This window comes from Nannospalax galili, unplaced genomic scaffold (assembly GCF_000622305.1).
Source record: "Nannospalax galili isolate Female #2095 unplaced genomic scaffold, S.galili_v1.0 scaffold1458, whole genome shotgun sequence".
In the NCBI taxonomy this organism is placed as follows: domain Eukaryota; kingdom Metazoa; phylum Chordata; class Mammalia; order Rodentia; family Spalacidae; genus Nannospalax; species Nannospalax galili.
In genome coordinates this window covers 85,177-105,655 of record NW_008341827.1, presented here as the reverse complement: position 1 = coordinate 105,655, position 20,479 = coordinate 85,177, and the positions used below count along the sequence as shown (strand labels likewise).

The following is a 20,479-nucleotide window of genomic DNA, read 5'->3' as shown; positions in this document are numbered from 1 at the left end:
GATTTCTTCTGTATCTCATGATTTGTTGTTAGCCTGCTTTTAACAAAGGAAGAACTGGTATGATTTAAATCAACTGGTTCCTTAGGTCTCAGAGTTTATGTTCTGTTTCAATATTACGTGTTCCTGTATACCCACAGAAGCAATCTCTTTTATGAAAAATTTAAAAAAAACCTCAACAGTTTCAGGGTTAACAATAGTAATTTAATTTAATTTAAATGTATAAGACCAAGCACGGGCACTTTCTAAAAGCCAAATATGAAGCCAAATCGCAAAATTACTCAGTAATTACAGACAACAGCTCTGATGTAGGGGCATAAGCACTGGTGTTTGGCTGCCCTTGCAGTTCCTCTTCCTGTTCTGCAAGCCCACCAAGAGACCCCAAGGGGAAAGTGCTTTCCCAATTCTGGGTTGAGGAGATCTGTGAGATTACAGGCATTAGAACAGAAGAGTTGCTCTCAAAACTGTGTTCTCTAAGATCATACTGAACAAGGGTGTGATGGCTAATCCTGGGTGTCAACTTGACTGGATCTGGGATTAACTGAAATGAGAGAGATCTTCTTGATTGGATCATCTAAAGCCAGAAGACACACCCTAAATGTGGGCCTTACCTTTTGATGGCAGCTGTATAAAAGGCCAAGGCAGAGGAGTACCCTGGGCTTCTTGCTGCTTGCCTTCTCTCTCCCTGGTGAGTTCGTCTTGCTGCTGTAGACTGAAGATTAGCTGATCTTTTGGAATTCATCAGACCTTCAGCACCAGATTGGTACTACTGAGACATCCAGCCTCATGGACTGAGCGACTATGGATTCTCAGCCTCTCCAGTGTGGTGCAGCCATTGTTGGACTACTCGCTCTCTATCCTGTGAGCTAAGCTGATAAATCTCTCTCTCTTTCTCTCTCTCTCTCTCTCTCTCTCTCTCTCTCTCTCTCTCTCTCATTCTACCGGTTCTGTTTCTTTGGAGAACCCTGACTAATACAAAGGGTCTCTTCTTACTCCTGATTTAAGTTGTCCCGTCCTAAGACATCACTGCTCCGGAAGTAGTTTGCTAGCTTTGATGCTTCATGGTTCAGCCTCTTCACACGCATGATTAAATTTCCAGAGCTGATAAACATGGCGCCACATGTGTTGTCCTCGTATATCTGAGGCTTAGGGTAATGTGCTGGGAAACGGTTTATATCCCCGAAGGAAGTGAAAGTGGCACTGTGTAACTAGCACTGGAACCAGAGTTGACCTTCATGCTTTAGGTGATACATCTTTAGCAAGTCCTGATGAGCTTTTTTCCCACAGCGGTTACACAAATAAAAAAAAAAAAAAAAGAAAAGAAAATTCTAAATCTTTGAAGAAAGAGATAAAGACACCAGGGAAGGACCTACCGTACCGAACGAATCGCCCGTCTTGCGAGGCGGATGCACCTTTATCTCTGTGAGGTGAAAGCCAAGTCTTACCTTACCCTTTTGCCTTTGTCTTTTTGTCTCTTTCTTCTCTTTGAGTCAGGGTAGCCTAGACTAGCCTTGCCTTACATCCTCCGGCTTCTGTCTCCAAGGTTCTGGGCTTACAGGTATGGACCACCAACCCTACCTTGATGAAATATAATTTATCAGACTCTTATTCGGTACTGATGCTTTTCTCCCCCTAATGACTCTGTCTAGTTTATGAAACCATTACCCTTATATTTTTCTAATTTTTAAATTTTTATTTATTTTTATTTTATGTGTATGAGTGTGTTGCCTGCATGTATGTGAGTGCACCGGTGTCGGGTGCAGTGCCGCAGAAGTCAGAAGAGGGCTTCGGATTCCCCTGGAAACGGAGTTAAGGATGGCCTGTAGCCGCCATGTGGGTGCTGGGAACCAAACCTGAGCCTCTGCAAGAGCAGTCAGTGCTCTTAACCGTGAGCCATCTCTCCAGCCCCGCCATTAACCTTATTTTTAAGAAGTTGCAATTCTAGGAATTATGAGAAAAAATATAAAGAGCCCATTAGCAAGTTATTTTTACAGTTAGCTCTAAGATCATCTCAAATTCCTTTTCTTTACACTGTCTTCTGTTGCTCAGGCTGTCTGAACTCATGAATTCAAGCAATCCTCCCACCTGAATCTACCAAGTTGCTGTTACATGTGCACATCACTATGCCCTGGTTTATTTCAGATTTTAGTGGACATTTTTACTGAGATAACAGATTCATATGGTTGTAACAAAAGACACAGAAAAATCCTTTATATACTTTGCCCAGTTTCTCTTAATGGTAACATTTTACAGAACTATAGTACAGTTTCACAGCCAGGTTATTAATGGTGATACAATTCATTCATCTTAAATAAAACCCTCGGCTCTGATTTCTGGCATGTGTGTGTGTGTGTGTGTGTGTGTGTGTGTGTGTGCTATAACATTTTATCACCTGTGTACAATTTAGTGCATCCACTGCCACTCAGCCTGCTGAACACAAAGAACCTGAGCTACCTTTATAAACTCACCCACCTCCTTCCTGTGCTTCTCCTGCCCTCAGCCCCACCCTTAACCTCTGGCAACTGCTATTCTCTCCCATGTTTCTAAACCTTTGTCATTAGAAATTATATAACTATTATATAATGGTATCATACAATATGTAGCATTTGGGATTAGTTCATTCATCTGGTATGATTCCCACAGACTCTAATATCCCCCTGGACATTATCCAAGTTGCTATATGTATGAGTAATTTAATTCTTCTGTATGGCTGCACATTCTACAATATCAGTGTATCTTAATTTGTTTCAAATTAATTTTTTTTTCTGGGGTGTGAAGTAGGGGTCAAGGCTCATCCACAGTACCCATATGTATTTCTGGCTATGTGAGGACCAGTTGTTTAAAAGACTTGCCTTTGGGGCTCATCAACAGATGATGGCTCATCAGTTAAGAGCACTGACTGCTCTTGCAGAGGACCCAGGTTTGATTCCCAGCACCAAAATAGTGACTGGCAACCATCTGTAACTCCAGGTTTAGGGAATCTGACACTGTCTTCTGACATCTGTGGGCACTGCAGGGCACGGGTGCACTTACACACGCAGATTTACTTTTATTTCACTGAAGTGACTTCTCTTGTCAAAAAATCAACTGGCTGTACTGTGTTTTTTTTTTAAAGAACTATCATTATTAGTAGTAGTACTGGTTGCATAGCAATCAAGATTACCTTAGAATCATGTAATACTTTATTGTTATTATTTTTATTTATTTTATGTGCATGAATGTTATGCCTGCATGTAAATGCATGGGTATCCTGCAGTACCCACAGAGGACAGAAGAGGGCATCAGAGTCCTTGGAACTGAAGTTATATGTGGTTGTTAGCTGCCATGTGGGTGCTGGGATTTGAACCCAGATCTTCTGCAAGAACAGCCAGTGCTCTTAACTGCTGAACCATTTCTCCAGTCCCGCTTTATTTTTAGATTTATCATATAAAGTAATATGTTTGGGGGGCAATTCCCAAAGAGGTCAGAGAGAGTGTCGGATCCCCTGAAAGTGGAGTTATGGACAGTTGTTAGCCACCATGTGGGTGCTAGGAACTAAACCCAGGCCCTCTGCAAACCCTCTGTAACTCTAGTCCCAGGGAAATCCAATGCTCTCTTCTGACCTCCTTGGGCACTACACAACATGGGTGCACTTATACACATGTAGGCAATGCACTCATACACATAAAATGAAAATAAAATAAATTTAAAAAGAACACTAAAAAGGAAAGAAAAAAGGAACTGGAGAGATGGCTCAGCTGTTAAGAGCACTGGCTGCCCTTGCAGAGAACCCAGGTTCAATTCCCAACATCCACATTACAGCTAACAACCATCCATAACTCCAGTTCCAGGGGAATCCAACACCCTCTTCTGACTCTGCTGGCATTGCACGACACGGGTGCACTTACACACATGCAGGCAATACATTCATACAAATAAAATATTTTTTAAAAGAAAATGCCTCGCAGATATGGCCACAGGTCAGTCCAATGGAGCAATTCCCCAATTGAAGCTCCCAGGTGTGTCAAGCTGACACTAAAGCTGTCCAGCACAATTGACCCCTTGTCAACTTGACACACAAACATGTCACTATTAACCACAAGCTTTCCATTTCTTATCCCCAAAGTACAATGTTAATATTAATATCACAACATAAAACAGTACAATTTTAAAAGTCCCATAGTCCTTATAAATCCAAGCACTTTGAAAGTCTCTTTTGAAAGTCAACTGAATTTTTGTGTATTTCATACACAGTGTCTTAGTCTTTTTGTACTCCCTCCCCATCAGCACCCGCCCATATCTCCCTGCACTGGATTTCATGCATTCTGTCATTTATGTTATGTTGAGGCCTATTGAGCCAAAGTAGTGTGTCTTGATGTCTCTCAGTGCAGGTTCATCCGCTGGGGTCTAGTCAGCCTATCTAGGGTCACTTCCTTAAAGAAGATCAGCTCTTCCTCACCCAGCAGTAATCAACTGACCAATAGATCTTCAGCTAAAATTGGAAATTCAATAAAAAATATATTCTTAAAAAAAGTCTTTCAACTATGTGCTTCTGTAAAATCCAAAACAAGTTAAGTACTGTTTTATTTCAAAAGGGAAGCTCAGGCAACTTAAGCAAAACCAAAGTCCAGCAAAGTAGTTCAAGGTTGAACACATCTGGGATTCACTCATGATCTTCTGGGCTCCAAAGGGCTTGGGCAGCTCCATCTCACTGCGTGTGCCATCCACAGCACACACAGCTTGTCTGGTAGGCTCAGAATGGCTGCACTCCAGACCTGCTACTACCCTTGGTGGTCATCCCATGGTCCTGGCATCTCCAATATGCTGGTGTCTCTACTGAAACCGAGGCTGCACCTTCACCAATGGGCTCTTAGGGTGCAAAGTCTCAGATTCTCTCCATGACCCCTTCAATCCTGGGGTCTTCACTGTAACTGAGGCTGCACTTTCGTCAATGGCCTTTCCTGGCCCCTCAGGGTGCTAAGCCTCAGCTGCTTTCTGTGCCCCTTCATACTTTCAAAACCAGAACCATGAAGGAGACTCTTACACAGTACCAAGTCCTGCTTCCAGCTTGAGCTGGAGCCTCGGACCCCCTCTGGACCACAGCTTCTGTGTGTGGACCCTGAGGAAATACTTCCCAAAAGATTTTGCCATAGTGATGCTGGTTTCCTATTACTCGCAACTGATTTTTTGGCCCCAGCTAACAAGCATCAATTGTCCCAGTAAAGCAAAGGTTTTACTTCAATGGTTCTGCTCTCTCTCTCTCTCTCTCTCTCTCTCTCTCTCTCTCTCTCTCTTGGCTTTTTGAAGCAGCGTCTCCCTGTAGCCCCAACTGTCCTGGAACTCATTATGTAGACCAGGCTGGCCTTGAACTCACAGAGATCCACCTGCCTCTGCCTCCCAAGTGCTGGGACTACAGGCATGCACCACCACGCCTGGCTTTTTTTTTTAATAATTTATTGAGAATTTCATACATGCATATAAGGTTTTTTTGATCAAATCCATGCCCACTCCCTCCCCTCCAACTCCTCCCATATCTCCCCATCACTTTTTCCCTGATAACTTCAAGTTCTCTTTCTTCTTCTTTATTTTTTTTAATGGGGCTTTTGGCTACTCTAACATTCCTCCCCTCTGAAGAGGTAACCCTAAAATCTTTTAAGGATTAAATAAAAGCTCCCAAATATTTTCAACGTTTTTGGCCTTTGGAATGGAGTAGGTTGCTAAGAGGCCCAAGGACATTGTGAGTTTTAGCCAAGAAACTGGCTACTTTTCTTTGGGGTCTTTTTACTCTAACTGCCTAGCCAATTCCTACCTCCGACTCTCCAATTATCATACCATCTTCTGAAGAGGTTACCCAAATTGCCAATAGGGAACCAGGCACAGACAGCTCTGGCTTCTTCCATGCTGAACAGGGACACAGGGTGAGGGAATTGGAGCACCCCTTCAGTGGGTCTACCTAAAAGTCTCCCAAATTGCATAACTCTTATCTCAAGGAGGAAAAGGAAATCTTTGAATCGTGACTAGGAGATGTGAAGGAGAAGTAAAGGAAAGAGTATTAACATTACAAGTTCTAGACAACTAGAAAAAAGTCAGCAGGACAATTTTCAAATGTTCATATGAGAGTCCATTGGAATTTCTTGACAAGGGCTTCCAAAAGCATCCCTCTATTGGGTTCCTCCTCATTTTTCTTTTGTCTTCCAAGGCTGGACTCTAGAGTGATAGATTCAGGATTTGCTTTCAGGTATTTTGATAGCTGTTGGAGTGGTTAGAATCAGTGTCAGTTCCCTCTCAAAGGCTTCAAATAGGGGGAGAAAACAAATTAATCACTCATTTTAGAACAATAGCTGGTTGTCCCACTTAGCTACAGGTGGGCACTACAGTATTGGAGACCAAGATTTGAAGTCTTACATCTGAGCAGCACTTTCTGGTTAGGAACAAAATCATCAATGAGAAATAATGGTCTAAATAACTTTTTATATAGACTTAAGCCTAATGTCTGGGAAGTGAAATCCCTTGAACTCTTAAAGAAATATACTGATGACTTTACTCTTTGGTTATACTTTCCTTTCGGGTGTTTAAGACCATTCAGTTGGCCCAAATAAATCTATTCATTTTTACACTTAATATCATTTGAGGATCTGTTCCTCAGGGGTCACATGGACTTGGGAGGAGCTCCTGGGGGTTCTGGTCTCTTCTTAATCACAGCTGATTCTTCAACCCTTGCCAACCAGGAACCAAATATTCTCAATTCAAAGTATCATACAAACAGCTTTGATAATCTTTACTTCGCTTTGAAGCTTCACAAGCCAGGCATCCATCATTTACACCTATTTCAGCAGAACTATTCCAAGCTCCACAGCAACAGCTCACTAAACTCCAAGTGCTCTATGGCTTTTCCAGCCCAAAGTTCCAAATGCACCCACAATCTTCCCCCAAACAACTGGGTCTGGCCTGTTACCACAATACCCTACTCTCTGGTACCAATTTCTGTTCTAGTTTGCCTTCAATTGTAACAAAACATTCTGACCAATACCAACTTGAGGAGGAAAGGGTTTATTTGGCTTATATCTCCTGAATCACAGTTCATCACTGAAGGAGCCCAAAACAGGAACTCGGGGCAGGAATCTGGAGGCAGGAGCTGAAACACAGGCCATGGACGAACGCTGCTTACTGGCTTGCTCCTTTGGCCTGTGCCCAACCTGCTTTCTTATACAGCCCAGGACCACCTGTTCAGGGGTGGCACCACCCACAGTGGGCTGAGCCTTTGCACATCACTCAACAATCAAGAAAATGCCTCACAGACATGGCCACAGGCCAGTCCAATGGAAGCAGTTCCCCAATAGAGGCTCCCTCAACTCAGGTATGTCAAGTTGACAACTAAAGCTATCCAGCACACTCACTCTCCTGGCCTCTTGAGAAGTTGGAAAAGTGGCAAGAACCCTTCTGGATGCTGCACGCAAGTCTGGCCATAGGTCTTCCTGTGGGCCTACGTTTCTCCACAGTCTTGCAAGCAGAAGTGCTGAATGCCTTCATTCCTGACTATCTTTTCAGGAATGTTTATACAGTGAATAGCCTTGAAAGACAAAGTATACTTCTAAAGCAAAGCAAAAGTTTGCTTACAGCCTTGAAAGAGAGACAGTGCCTTCCCCCACAGAAGCATATCGACTCTCCATTGTAAAAGCTTTGGTCTCTTGGAGTTAGAATTCTTTCCTACCTACACCCCACTGCATGTATAGATTGTACCGGGCCTTCTTGGTACCCGGGGTTTCGGCACCCTGGCTACTGCTTTTGCTTTGAACAACAAAACTCTCCTTCATCTCCGACCCAGAAGTTTTTTGCCTTCCATTAGCATCTATGGACTATGGGAGACTAGCTTGTAAACTGGCAAGGGAGGCAAAAATCTCAGACATATCACAATGTTCTCTTTGGGATGAGATCTTACTATGTTGCCCAGGCTGATCTTGAACTCCTGGGCTCAAGTGAGCCTCCTGCCTCAGCTTCTCAAATATCAGGGACTACAGGTAAGTGACACCATGTTTGGCTTCCATTTTATAATTCTTGCCAACTTTTGAGAGGTCATGAACTTTGTGTATCGGTTGGGTAGCTCCTCTGGGAGATTAGAGGACATGGCCGTCTAACCTCCTCTCACAGCTCCTTCCTGTCTAGGTGGCCTGATAAGCTTCACAGGCAGAGCTGCGATTCAGTCACAATTCTCCTTATAAGGACTGCCTCCAGCCTCCTGAATGGCTGCCCTGAGTTGAGTACTTTATGTCAACTGGCCTTCTGGGCTCACTAAACTTCACTAATATTTACCTCAAAGATCTGTGTGCATTTTGGAACACTGTGTGCCATATTTAGAGTATCATTTAGACTGTCTCCTGGCTAGATGCCAGGACACTGCTCATGTGGCAGGTGGTGGCTCTTCCTGGCTCAACTTCTTGTCAGCTACCAGGAAATGTTCACTAAGGATTTTTAAAAAACATTTTATCTGGGCTGGAGAGATGGCTCAGTGGTTAAGAACACTGGCTGTTCTTGCAGAAGACCTGGGTTTGAATCCCAGCACCCACATGGCAGCTAACAACTGTCCATAACTCCAGTTCCAGCGGGTCTGACGGCCTCTTCTGTCCTCCGAGGGCATTGCACAACATGGGTGCACTTACCTACATGCAGGCAATACACGCATACACATAAAATAAAATAAAAAATAATAAAATATTTTATCTATTATTTTTATTTTATGAGTGTATTGCCTGCATGTAGGTAAGTGTACCCATGTCCTGCAATGCCTGCAGAGGTCAGAAGAGGGTGTCAGATTCCCTGGAGCTGGAGTTATGGATGGCTGTTAGCTGCCATGTGGGTGCTAGAAATCGAACCCAAGTCCTCTCCCAGAGCTGCCAGTGCTCTTTACTGCTGAGTCATCTTTCCAGCCCCAATAATGTCATTTTTTTTTTTTGGTCAAATTTTTAAGTTACTGAAAATATAAGACTCTGAGTAAATGTAAGTTTCTCAAAAGACTAATATTTTTCTTTACCCAATTCCCAAGATTTTGAACATAATAAACAGTTAATGTCAGAAGATACCAAATTTGCGATTCAGAGAGCTAGCTGCCCTCCACTCCCCTGCCAGACACAGCACTGGTTTTACCACAGATGCCAGAAATAACCCATTCTCCTGTAGTCTTCCACTCCCGCACCACACCCCTTCACCTGACCACTTCCCCAGAATCCATACCAGCAAATTCCCAGAGAACCAAAGCTCCAGGTTGTTAGTGCCCTGGCTGATTGCTAGCTCTCAGGGAGGGAAGAGGTGTTTAGGTGGGTTAGCATCTTCTTGCAACACAACCATTGACAAGAATGATGGTGCAAGCAGTGCATGTGATCCCAGTGCTCAGGAGGAAGAGGCAGGAGGATCCAGTGTTCAAGGTCATCGTAGCAACATAGCAAGTTCAAGGCCAGTCTGGACTACATGAGACACTGTCTCAAAAATCAATCAAACAAACCAAAAAAGAATGAAATTTCAAAGCTTTGTTCTTCCAACAAATATAGTAAAATCAACAGTCAAGGAAATGAGCCTGTTACCAGCCTGGGTGGCGCTGGACAGGAGGTGCTGTCTACACACGTTGTGTATTTGCACTCAAAATGGAGCCAAATGCTGCATTGAAAAGTAGTATCCTGAAGGCCATCGCTCACACAGCTTGTGGCAGGACACAGACGGGTCTAGGTAGTGAGCTGCTGTTCCTGTACTTCCCGCTCCTTGCCGCACTTCCCTTCCCCTTTCTTTTTGCTGCTCTGTGAGACTATACCTTTTTCCAAAGGAGTGTTAGCACATGTTTTGCTTGGGCCCCGTTTTCTAGGGAATTCCAGTTAGACGATCTCCTTTTCCACTTCATTCCCCATAACAGCCCCGTAGAAAACATCGGGGCTTGCCTTCTTATTTGCATATGCAATTGCAAACATATTTCTGTTGCAATCGTGCACATTTTAATCTATTTAAGAGTTATGTTCTTTGCTTCATTTCTCATTCCGTTTCTAACTTTTCCAATCATCCATACATGCTGGTATGTGAACATCCCTTCCGGGTTGCCTGGCCCTCCATGGCAAACATTCACCTTTTCTTCCCTACCCACTCTGCACTGATGGACACCAAAACTTTCCAAACCTCTTGCTGCAAACAAAGCTACACAGCTGATTTGTATTGGAAACATTCATCTCATGCGGTGTCAGAATTAAGTGTTGGCCAGTTGCAATCCATATTAGGAAATTCAAGGTTTTTCAGTTACTTACTGTTACTCTGGATTTCACTGTGTTACCCGCGTTTCCCGGCTGGCATATGGCGCTCGAGGTGACCCTCTGACATTTGAGGTGCCTATAATGATGCTCCTGGCTGCAGACATACCCTGTTCTTTGCCTCACTAGAAATGCTATCAGGTGCTGCAACTCATTTGCAGAGACGTCCCCACAGATGTTCCCTCTTTTCTCCTGTCCCCACGAGGTGTGCTTTCAGGTCTCTGAGAAACTCACCGCTTTTGAAAACTCTGCTACAGACACACGCCTCTCTCTGCTCTCCGGCCCCCTAACCTGCCTATGCATCCATCATTTCCGCTGTATTTTTTATCGACCCATCAGGTGTCCCTCACTTTTACCTTTGTGTCCATTTTCTTTCTTGGGGTCAGTTCCTTCTGGCTAGAAACTCTTTGCGTCTTTTATTGCCAGTAGGTAATGAATTTTCTCAGTTTTAGGCCATTTGAAAACTGATTACATTTCATCACTGAAGGATATGGAAAGATAGCCATAGCATTCAAAATTGGCATTTATTCCCTTTTGTGCCTTAAATAACTCATCCCCTTATTCTCTAGCCTCCTTTATTCCTGTTGGAGTGTCAGCTTAACTTTTTTTACATTTATTTATTTTACATTTATTGGGCTGCTGAATCACCTGGCTATCAGTTTGAAGTTTGTTTGTTTGTTGCTCTTATTCTGTAAACTTGTCTTTGATTTTAGCAGTTTAACTACAATATGCTTTCATGTGGGTCAGTTGGTTGTTTTTAGTTTTGAAAATTAGTTAATTTTTTAAAGTTAGCTTACAAAGAATTAGATTCTCAGGAGCTGGAGATGGTTCTGCAGTTAAGTACCCTTGCTGCTCTTGCAGAGGACCCAGTCTCAGTTTCCAGCACCCACAATAGGTGACTCACAACTGCCTGTAATTCTAGCTCCAGGGGATCTGATGCCCTCTTCTGGCTGGGGGAGGGGGAGGAGGCGTCTGTATGTACCACATGCATGTGCACGTGAGTGTGCGTGTGCATACACACACACACACACACACACAAAATCTTAAAAAATAATTGGGTTTTCATTGTGGCATCTTTCAAACAATTTGATTTTTTTTCTCCCCATCTCCCATCCTTCATTGAGCCCTCCCACCCCCAGAAGCTTCCAGAAAAGAGATTTTCTCATCACATGTGACCTTATTCACTCCCCTGCCTCTGTTCCTCTATCATGGTCTCCTGTCCAGGTTCATAGTACCCACTCTCACAACCCCTTATTTATATACATACAAAAGTTAAGATTTTTGACAACAAACATTAAGAGTTGGGAATCTGCATATGAAAGAGCATGGTATAGCTGGTTCACATGGTAGTTCTACCTTTGATTCTTGGAGGAACCTCCACACTGATTGCCATAGTGGTTCCAATAGTTTATACTCCCACTGGCAGAGGATAAGAGTTCCTTTTCCCCCACATCTTCACCAGCATTTGTTGATACTTATTTTCTTGATCATCACCATTCTGACTAGGGTGAGGTGGAATCTCAAAGTGGTTTTAGTTATGTTTGTGAATTTCTTTTTGCTTATCATTTTGGAGGGCCAAGCTCCTTGAATCTGTGGATTTGGTCTTTTATAAAATTTAGACAATCCTGTACTTTTATCTCTCCATATGATGGAGATGTTCTATCCCATTCTGTCTCTGTCCTCTCTTAGAATTTTAATGATATGACTGTTAAATATATTAGTGTATCCTATATAACCTTTGTACTGTTATCTCTTTGGCTTCTGTTTATTTTCCTCTGTGCTTTAGTTATCTTCCAATTTGTCTTCTAGTTCAAGTCTCTACACAACAGTGTTCAGTCTGCCATTAAACTGACCTAATCAGCTCCTGATTAGTTATAATTTTCAATTTATATCACCTATCTTATCTTTTATGTACATTTCATTCTCTCTTTTCATTGATTCCATTTACCCTGTTCTCCATTTTATTCAACGTATTAATCACTAGTGGGACAATTTAGAGTTTTGAATGTAACATGCTGGAGTGTGTAAAGTGTTAATCATTAAGCTCGGCGTGTTGTACTCACACATTACACATGCATACGATCATCACTCCATCAGGATACACAGAAGGTCCTACTTTCCCAGCTGACTCTCTAGTACTCTCCTACCCCAAACAGAAGCATTGTTCTGACTTCTATTATTATCTGCTGGTTTTACTGTTTATTGGACTTCAAAGGTCTTATCCTTTGTGTCTGACTTTGCTCACTTGATGCCATATCTACAAGTTTCATCTGTGTTGTTTGTATTTTACCACTTTATTCTTCTTTCTTGGGGTATAGTAAGTATACCCTCAGTTAGCTGTAATTTTAAAAATTCAGTATCATATTAAGAAACATTTGGATTATCTCTAGTTCGGTGCGTTTATCAGTTACTTTTCTGTTGTGATAAATATCATGACCAAGGCAACTTCTAAAAGGAAGAGTTTATCTGAGCTTATGGTTCCAGGTAAGAGTCCATCATGGTGGCAGGAACCAAAAATTCAGTGAGCTCACAACTTCAAGGCAAACAAGCAGGGAGAGTGAACTAGGAGTGGGACCAGGTATGAACTCTCAAAACCCATCCCTCAGTGTGTGCTTCCCCCAGCAAGACCATACCTACCAGAGATTCCATGGCCTCCCCAAACAACATCACCAACTGGGACCAAATGTTCAAATATTTGAGCCTATGGGGGACGTTCTCATCAAACCACCACAGGCTACTGTGAATAAAGCAGGTATAGCATTCTGTATGTGTCTCTTGGTAAATATTTTTATGCATTTTTTCTTAGGTATAGATCTAGAAGTAGACATACTGAGGCCAAAGGCAGGTGTATCTTTAGCTTTAGTGGAGGCTATTAAATAGGTTTTCAAAGCTAATTACGCCAGTTGTCAATCTACTGCCTATCTCCTTCAACCCACATTTAATTGTCTTCTCTCTCAGAGGGCACAATATTAAGCTTTGACTATAAAGAGTAGCAGCAGGCGCTGTACAGGGCTTTCCTCTTCCTGCTTCCTGCTCACTGGGCAGGTTCCTGTAGCATGTGACAGCCAGAAACACACAGCATGTCTCGCTGGGTAGTTTCCTCCAACGTTAACGCACAGCGTGTCATTCCTGTGGAAAGCACTGCAGTAACTTCTGTGGTACGACACCCTCCTAAGGATGGTTTTTCTCAGCACCCTCGGAGGTGACCCACCCATGCTTTCTATTGAATTTTACCTTCATGGAACTTCGACAAGCTTCAGTGTCTAGTGGGTTATGGCTTCACCATCTCCAGCCAGATAGAGAATTCTGCCCTGGGGAATAGTCAGCACCTCATCCAGTGTTGTCCTTCCCTCAGCCTTAGGAGGTGCTCCCTCTAGCTGCCATTCCTCTATTACTTGGAGTTCTCATTTCTCTTGAGTAAACAATCTCCTCTTACACTTGATAATTCTTTAGAGTGAGACATCCTTGTCCAAATCACTGTGTGGTTCCTGTATCTTGAGCAGTCCCAAACTGATCATCACTATACCAGTTTATACTTTCACCAGCTACATAAGAGACCCAGTTCTGGGTCTGGAGAGATGAATCGGTGGTTGAGAGCACTGGCTACTCAGCCTCTACATGGTGGCTCCAAACAGTCTGTAACTCCAGTTCCAGGGGATCTGATGCCCTCTTCTGGCTTCTGTGGACACCAGGCATGCAGGTGGTATACTTACAAACATGTAGACAAAACACTCATATACATAAAATAAAAACTATTTTTTATTTTTTTAATTTACTTTAAGTGTATGAGTGTATTGCCTGCATGTATATAAGTGCATTTGTGTCCTACAAAGTCTGTGGAGGCCAGAAGAGGGCATTGGATCCCTTAGAACTGGAGTTACAGGCAGTTGTTAGCTGCCATGTGGTTGCTGGGAATTGAACCTGGGTCCTCAGGAAAAACAGCAAGCGTTCTTAACCGCTGAGCCATCTCACCAGCCCCTATAAAAACAAATCTTAACAGTAAAGATCTAGTAAGTTAATAAAAGATTAACTTATAAAAAAGAGAAAGATCCAGTTTTTCTACAATCAGTTACTTTTTTTTTTTTTCGTTTTTTTGAGACAGGGTCTCTCTGTAGCCCCAGCTGGCCTGGAACTCATTTTGTAGACCAGGCTGGCTTTGAACTCAGAGATCCACCTACCTCTGCCTCCTGAGTGCTGGGGTTAAGGACTTGCGCCACCACGCCCAGCCAATCAGTTACTTTTAAAGTCGTTATCTACCAATCATAATATCTGCGTGATCTAGAGTGTCTGTTTGTGCTGTCAGTTTTTTCTCTTGTCAATCAATTATGCTTTCATGTCTCTTCATAGATCGAATTCTTATTGTTTTTTCAGTAAGGATGGAACCCTGGTCCTCAAGCATACTAAAAACATGCTCTTCCACTGATCTACATATGAGCCTTTTAAAATATTTTATTTATTATTTTAATTTTAGGTGTATGAGTGTATTGCCTGCATGTATGTGAGTGCACCCGTGTCATGCAATGCCATGGAGGTCAGAAGAGGGCTTCGGATTCTCCTGGAACTGGGGTTAAGGATGGTTTGTAGCCACCATATGGGTGCTGGGAATCGAGCCTGGGTCCTCTGTAAGAGCAGTCAGTGCTCTTAACCGCTGAGCCATCTCTCCAGCCCACATATGAGCCTTTTTAAATGACTTTATTCATTATTTATTTTATTTTATTATATTTTACTATTTGGGAAATTGTATATAATTTGTCAACAGAATGTTCAGTTTTTCTCTGCTAAGCAGATGGGTATGAGGAATGATCACATAAATCTGAGATTAAACTGGACCAGGACTTGGTTTTGATTTCTGGAAGACTCAGTTTCTGGTTTACTCTATCCCTAGCATGAGGCAAGTGTTGACTAAGAGCCTTGCAGGTTTGTGTATCCTTAGCCATGAAAAACAATGACTACTTAGCTCTTCCCTTGAGAGGTTCCTGGTCCAGTTACCAAGATTCTCTCCCAACGGAACTTCCAAATCTGCCCCCAAATGATGTGGGATCTGGCTTTGTGTATCAGACAGGCCCTTCCTTCTTGGGAAGAACTGTGGGACTAGGAAATATTTCATTCTATTTATTTATTTATTTATTTATTTATTATTTATTTATTTATTTATTTGTATGAATTTATGCCTGCATGTATGTAAGTGCACCTGTGTTGTGAAATGCCCAGTAAGGTCAGAAGAGGGCATGTGTCAGATTCCCCTGGAACTGAAGTTATGGATGATTGTTAGCTGCCATGTGGGTGCTGAAAATCGAACCTGGGTCCTCTGCAAGAGCAGCCAGTACTCTTTACCACTGAGCCATCTCTCCAGCCCCTTATTCTTTTTTAAAAGATGCATTCTTTGGCCCACAACTCAGCAAAAAAGAAATTAGCTGTATGTTTAAAGTCACATGTGTTCTCATTTATTATTCTACCATTCTATGGCCCCTAAAAGCTTTGCTAATTACTTTTCTATCAGGCACCCTCCTTCTGGGCAAACAATTATTTACTGGTGCCCCTACTTGGGTAGAAATGGGCATCTGGTGAACCCCATCCTATTTTGTTGCAGCAGGACCTTACTGGACCACAATCTGATGAATCCTCCCTAGAAGAGGAAATCTTGACTTTTGAAAATCAAAACCATCACTAACTAACTCCACTTCCAAAGGATCCAATGCCCTCTTCTGGCCTCCATGGACATCCCGTGCATGGGGCCCACTTACATACATGCAGACAAAACACTCATGTGCATATTTACTAAATAAATAAATAATTTAAAAAGAAAATCAAAACTCTTTTCAAACTATTTTCATTAGCACGTGTTTCAAAATCTTAGACTGACCTTTCTTAAAAAATGTCTGCTCTTATAATGCTATGATATCTACAATAATAATATATAATCTAGGCCAGCGTGGTGGCACACAGCTTTCACCCCGGCACTCGGGAGGCAGAGGCAGGTGGATCTCTGTGAGTTCAAGGCCAGATTGGTCTACATAGTGAGTTCCAGGACAGCTGGAGCTACAGGGAGACCCTGTCTCAAAAAGACCAATAAAATAATAATAATAATAATAATAATAATAATAATAATGCCCTGGTTTAATGTCACAGAATAGAAAGACTAGGATAGCAGAACAGAGCTGAATGGGATGCAATAGAATATATCAGAGGATGCCACATATAGTAAAGATAATTATTGTTTGATGAAACTTTTGTGTCATTTGTTTGTGAGTGAATTCTGATTTGCAATGCAAAACCTACATCTTCCAATGGATTGTGACTCCAAAAAAGTTTTTTATTTATTATTTTTATTTTATGTGCATGAGTATATTGTCTTCATGTGTGTAAGTGCACCTGTATCATGCAATGCCTTCAAAGGTCAGAAGAGGGCATTGGATTCCCCTGAACTGGAGTTACTGACAGTTGTTAGCCACCATGTGGGTACTGGGAATCAAGCCCAGGTCCTCTGTAAGAACAGCCAGTGTTCTTAATCACTGAGCCATCTCTCCAGCCCCAGTGACTCCAAAAGTTTAAAGCCATGGACTTAAGTTTTAATAGAGGAAGTGCCAAGAAGGAAAAAAATGATTAGAAACAAATCTGTGAGTTGAATATGGAAAACTTTTTGGCAAAGTGTGGTGGTGAGCAGGAAGACTAGTTGGAAACTGTCCTTCTGGCTCCAGAGAGCAAGAGGGAACCTGTGGAGGGGGTGAACTATGAGTGCAGAAGTAAACCTTGTGAGGTCACACTCATAAAGAATCTGGGAAGTGACTGGAATATGAGGGAAAAAGCCATGGGGATTCTGAGAGCAGACTATAGTAGTTCTCATTGCTACATCATAAGTAGGGGAAGGACAGCCTTGAACTTGTCAAAGTAGAAAGTCCAGTTAAGGAGCAAACTAGCATGGGCCCAGGCAAACTGCTTTTCTGGCTTATGGTTGGTGCTTCTGGGTCATCAAAAGATCTAATTCCAGGCCCAGCCTGAAGACACTGTAACTGGAACAAGACTGTTTTCCTATTTACCTGCTTCCCTAATACCAAACACACACAAGTAACCTGTCTGTTCAGGCCACCTCATATGGCAGGAAGAATATAAAATTTATGGTCAGGACAGCCTATCTCTAGGCCTGTGGGCTATGCCTGGATGGATTTGCAGTCTCTTAACATTTAGAACAGGGCTGGTAAGACCTACATAGGTACTTGAAAGGTATGCAGAGCCAGCACCATATGCAGTAGCCAGCAGATCATATATGAGTCCTCAGGAACTCAGAGCTACTTTTATCCCCAGGGACCAAACTGGAGCTGTAGTTGGGCTATGAGGACCTAACTGATTTCCAGTCCAGGGGTCCCCAGGCCACCCCAGTTTGCTCACTAAACCAATAGGCGCTAGCTTTAGTCTGTTCTGAGGCACAGTATTGAGCAAGCTTGGGGCAATGGACATAGCACACTTGCTTTGTCACTAAGTAAGGAGGTTCCACTGTGCATCAGTAAGAAGTGCTGACCTTTATTCTATTCCAGGAGTTGACTCCTGGCCTATTGGCTGGCTTTGACCTTGGGCCAGGAAATCTGGTCTGTGCTCTTTCTGGGTTCTTGGCCAGAAGTCTGGCATACCATGCTGCAGACAAGCCTGATCAACCATGCAAATCTGCTGGAATATTTAGAAAGGCTTCAGTTCAGTCCTGCCTCACTATACAAGATTTTGCCTCTCCATTCTCAGCCTGGTTGGTGGATTCTTCCTACTCCTCTGACCTGGCTCAGCAATCAGCTCTCACTTGGTCCTTCTGTACCTCGGGTTAGGTGTTCTTCCTCTGTGCTTCTTTCCAACACCATGTACCCCTTAGTTAGACAGCAGATTTCTGCTCCAATGCTAGGCACTCAGTGGGTGCTTTGTCAAGTGCTTACTGAATTAACTCTTAGACCTGGCTTTTGGTGCTCAGCCACTATGTTCTGTAAAGACCTTGCTTTATTTCAGGGTCCAGAGAACAGAGGAGGCAGCCCAAATGAGATAATCTATCCCTAGCTATTCCCTGGAAACTTTAAGGGCTCTGTCGGAGAATCCCATGAACATGGCTTTAATACACAGTTATATGTGTCCCATTTCTGGGGAGACATATGAAGGATTTCTGTATGGAAAAAGGAGAGCTATCTTTCTACTCTTGTGTTGAAGCTATCTCAGTTCTGCCAATCAGGGCCCAAGAAAGTCTATCTCTTGACAGAAACAGGCTATGAGGGGCTGCTGGCCAGCCAGTATGCTCTCTGTCCCCCCAAGGCCTGTGGTAAATGGAAGGCGGAGGAGAGGCAGTTCCAGTGCAAGACCCAGGAGTCAAGGTGAACTTCTGATCTTCAAGGCCTTTCCGTAATAACTTCATTTACTCCCTACTGCCGATGAAAGACACTTTCCATGGCACATAGTCTATTCCTCTGCCCTGGGTCCCTGGGCCTTAAGAGTAGCAGATGGGAGCAGAGATGTAAGGTGTATGTGGCTCTCATCAAATGGCTGGTGGCTGGGATGCCCATGGAAGCCTGCACTAGACAGATCCTCATTGTGGCCCGAAGGATGCAGGGCTGTAAGGTCCCCTGAAGCCTAGGGTGGAAGGAAAAGCTCGCAAAATGGGAAGGCATGTATAAAGCTGGCCTACATATAAAAGAATGTCCTCAGAAATGGCACTGATTGGTGGGTATGGTGGCATAGGACCCTATCTAACAGAAAGATAGAAAATGAAACAGCATTGAGAATTAGAAGAAGATGCTGTTTCTCCTCCACTAGGCTATCATCTACAATTCACACAATAACAAGGATTGGCAAGAATGTGGGGACAAATGCTGGGCCAGGTAGCAGGCGCTTTCCTAGAGCTGGAGAGAAAGGCAGAGACAGATCTCTGGCACTTGCTGACCCAACATAGCCTACTCAGCCAGTTTCAGGTCAGTGAAAGACCATGTCTCCAAACAAACAAACAACAAAACAACAACAAAATTCAAACAAAACAAAATGAAACGGTGGATGGCACCTGAAGAGTAGCACTCAAGGGGGCTGGAGAGATGGCTCAATGGTTAAGAGCGCTGCTCTTGGAGAAGATCCAGGTTCAGTTCCCAGCACCCACAGGGTGGCTAACAACCATCTTAACTCCAGTTCCAAGGTATCTGATGCCCCCTCTGGCCTCCACAGGCATTGCATGCACTTGCATGCAAAACGCTCATAAACATAAAATAAAAATAAATAAAGCAAAAAAAAATTTAAAAGAAGAATGATATCAAAGGTTGTCTTCTGGTCTCCATAGGCAAGTTGCATACATATGCACATGCACACACCTGCACACACAGACATGCACACACACACACACACAAATGTGGAGACAGTGGTAGGAATGTGAAATGATCCAGCTGCTTTGAAAACCGTTTGATATTTCGCCAAAAAGAGTTACCCAAGTGACCTGGCAATTCCACTCGAGGTGTATCCAAGAGAAATGAAGATGTTCACACAGACTTATAATGTTCATAGCGGTTTTATTCATAACAGCTGGAAGTGGAAACCTAAGTATCCAAGGACTGGTGAATGGCTAAACAAAACGGTGTACATACAGCAACAGATTGCTCAGTCGGGGATGGGTCTGAGGCACCCCACACCGGACGGCACACACCCACAGGTGTGTGAAGGAAGCTAGTCACAGAAACCTCATTTATAGGAAATGTCCTGAATAGACAAATCCACGGAAGCTGAAAAGTAGATTAGTGGTTTCCAGAGAGTGAGGAGAGGCTGCGCACACAGGTTTTTATTTGTTGGGGGGTGGGGAGTAGTGGCTAAAATATCTTGGAATTAGATCCTAACTACGGTTGCGCAACTTTGTGGCTATAACAAAACCAATGGGAAAAGGTGTCATTTAACGGTACGTGTGGATCAGATCTCAATTCTCATAAACCGGGTGGGGTGGGGGTAAAGGGGGAGAGCACTAGCCAAACAAACAACGAAATGGTGCGCGACTGTCGCCTCCTGTCCAGGTCGCTTCCGATTGAACGAACTTGGAGGCCTGGAATGGCGCACCCATCCAACTCTGTCAGCAGGCCCTTGGAAGAAAGAGATTCTGGGGACGCTGTGACGGGGGCGACAGGGATCGCCAAGGACTGGGGAGGCGTCTGCGGGTTCCGAAGTTGGCGGGCCACAGCCGAGCGCTGAGGCTTTTAAAGACGCCCGGGGGCGAGTTTCCTTTC

At 43.3% G+C, this 20,479-nt stretch overlaps 1 pseudogene; it reads right to left on the bottom strand.

Annotated features, from left to right (window-relative positions):
• Positions 1-274: 274 nt before the first annotated feature.
• On the bottom strand, positions 275-6,133 carry LOC115071092 (annotated as a pseudogene).
• Positions 6,134-20,479: the final 14,346 nt, after the last annotated feature.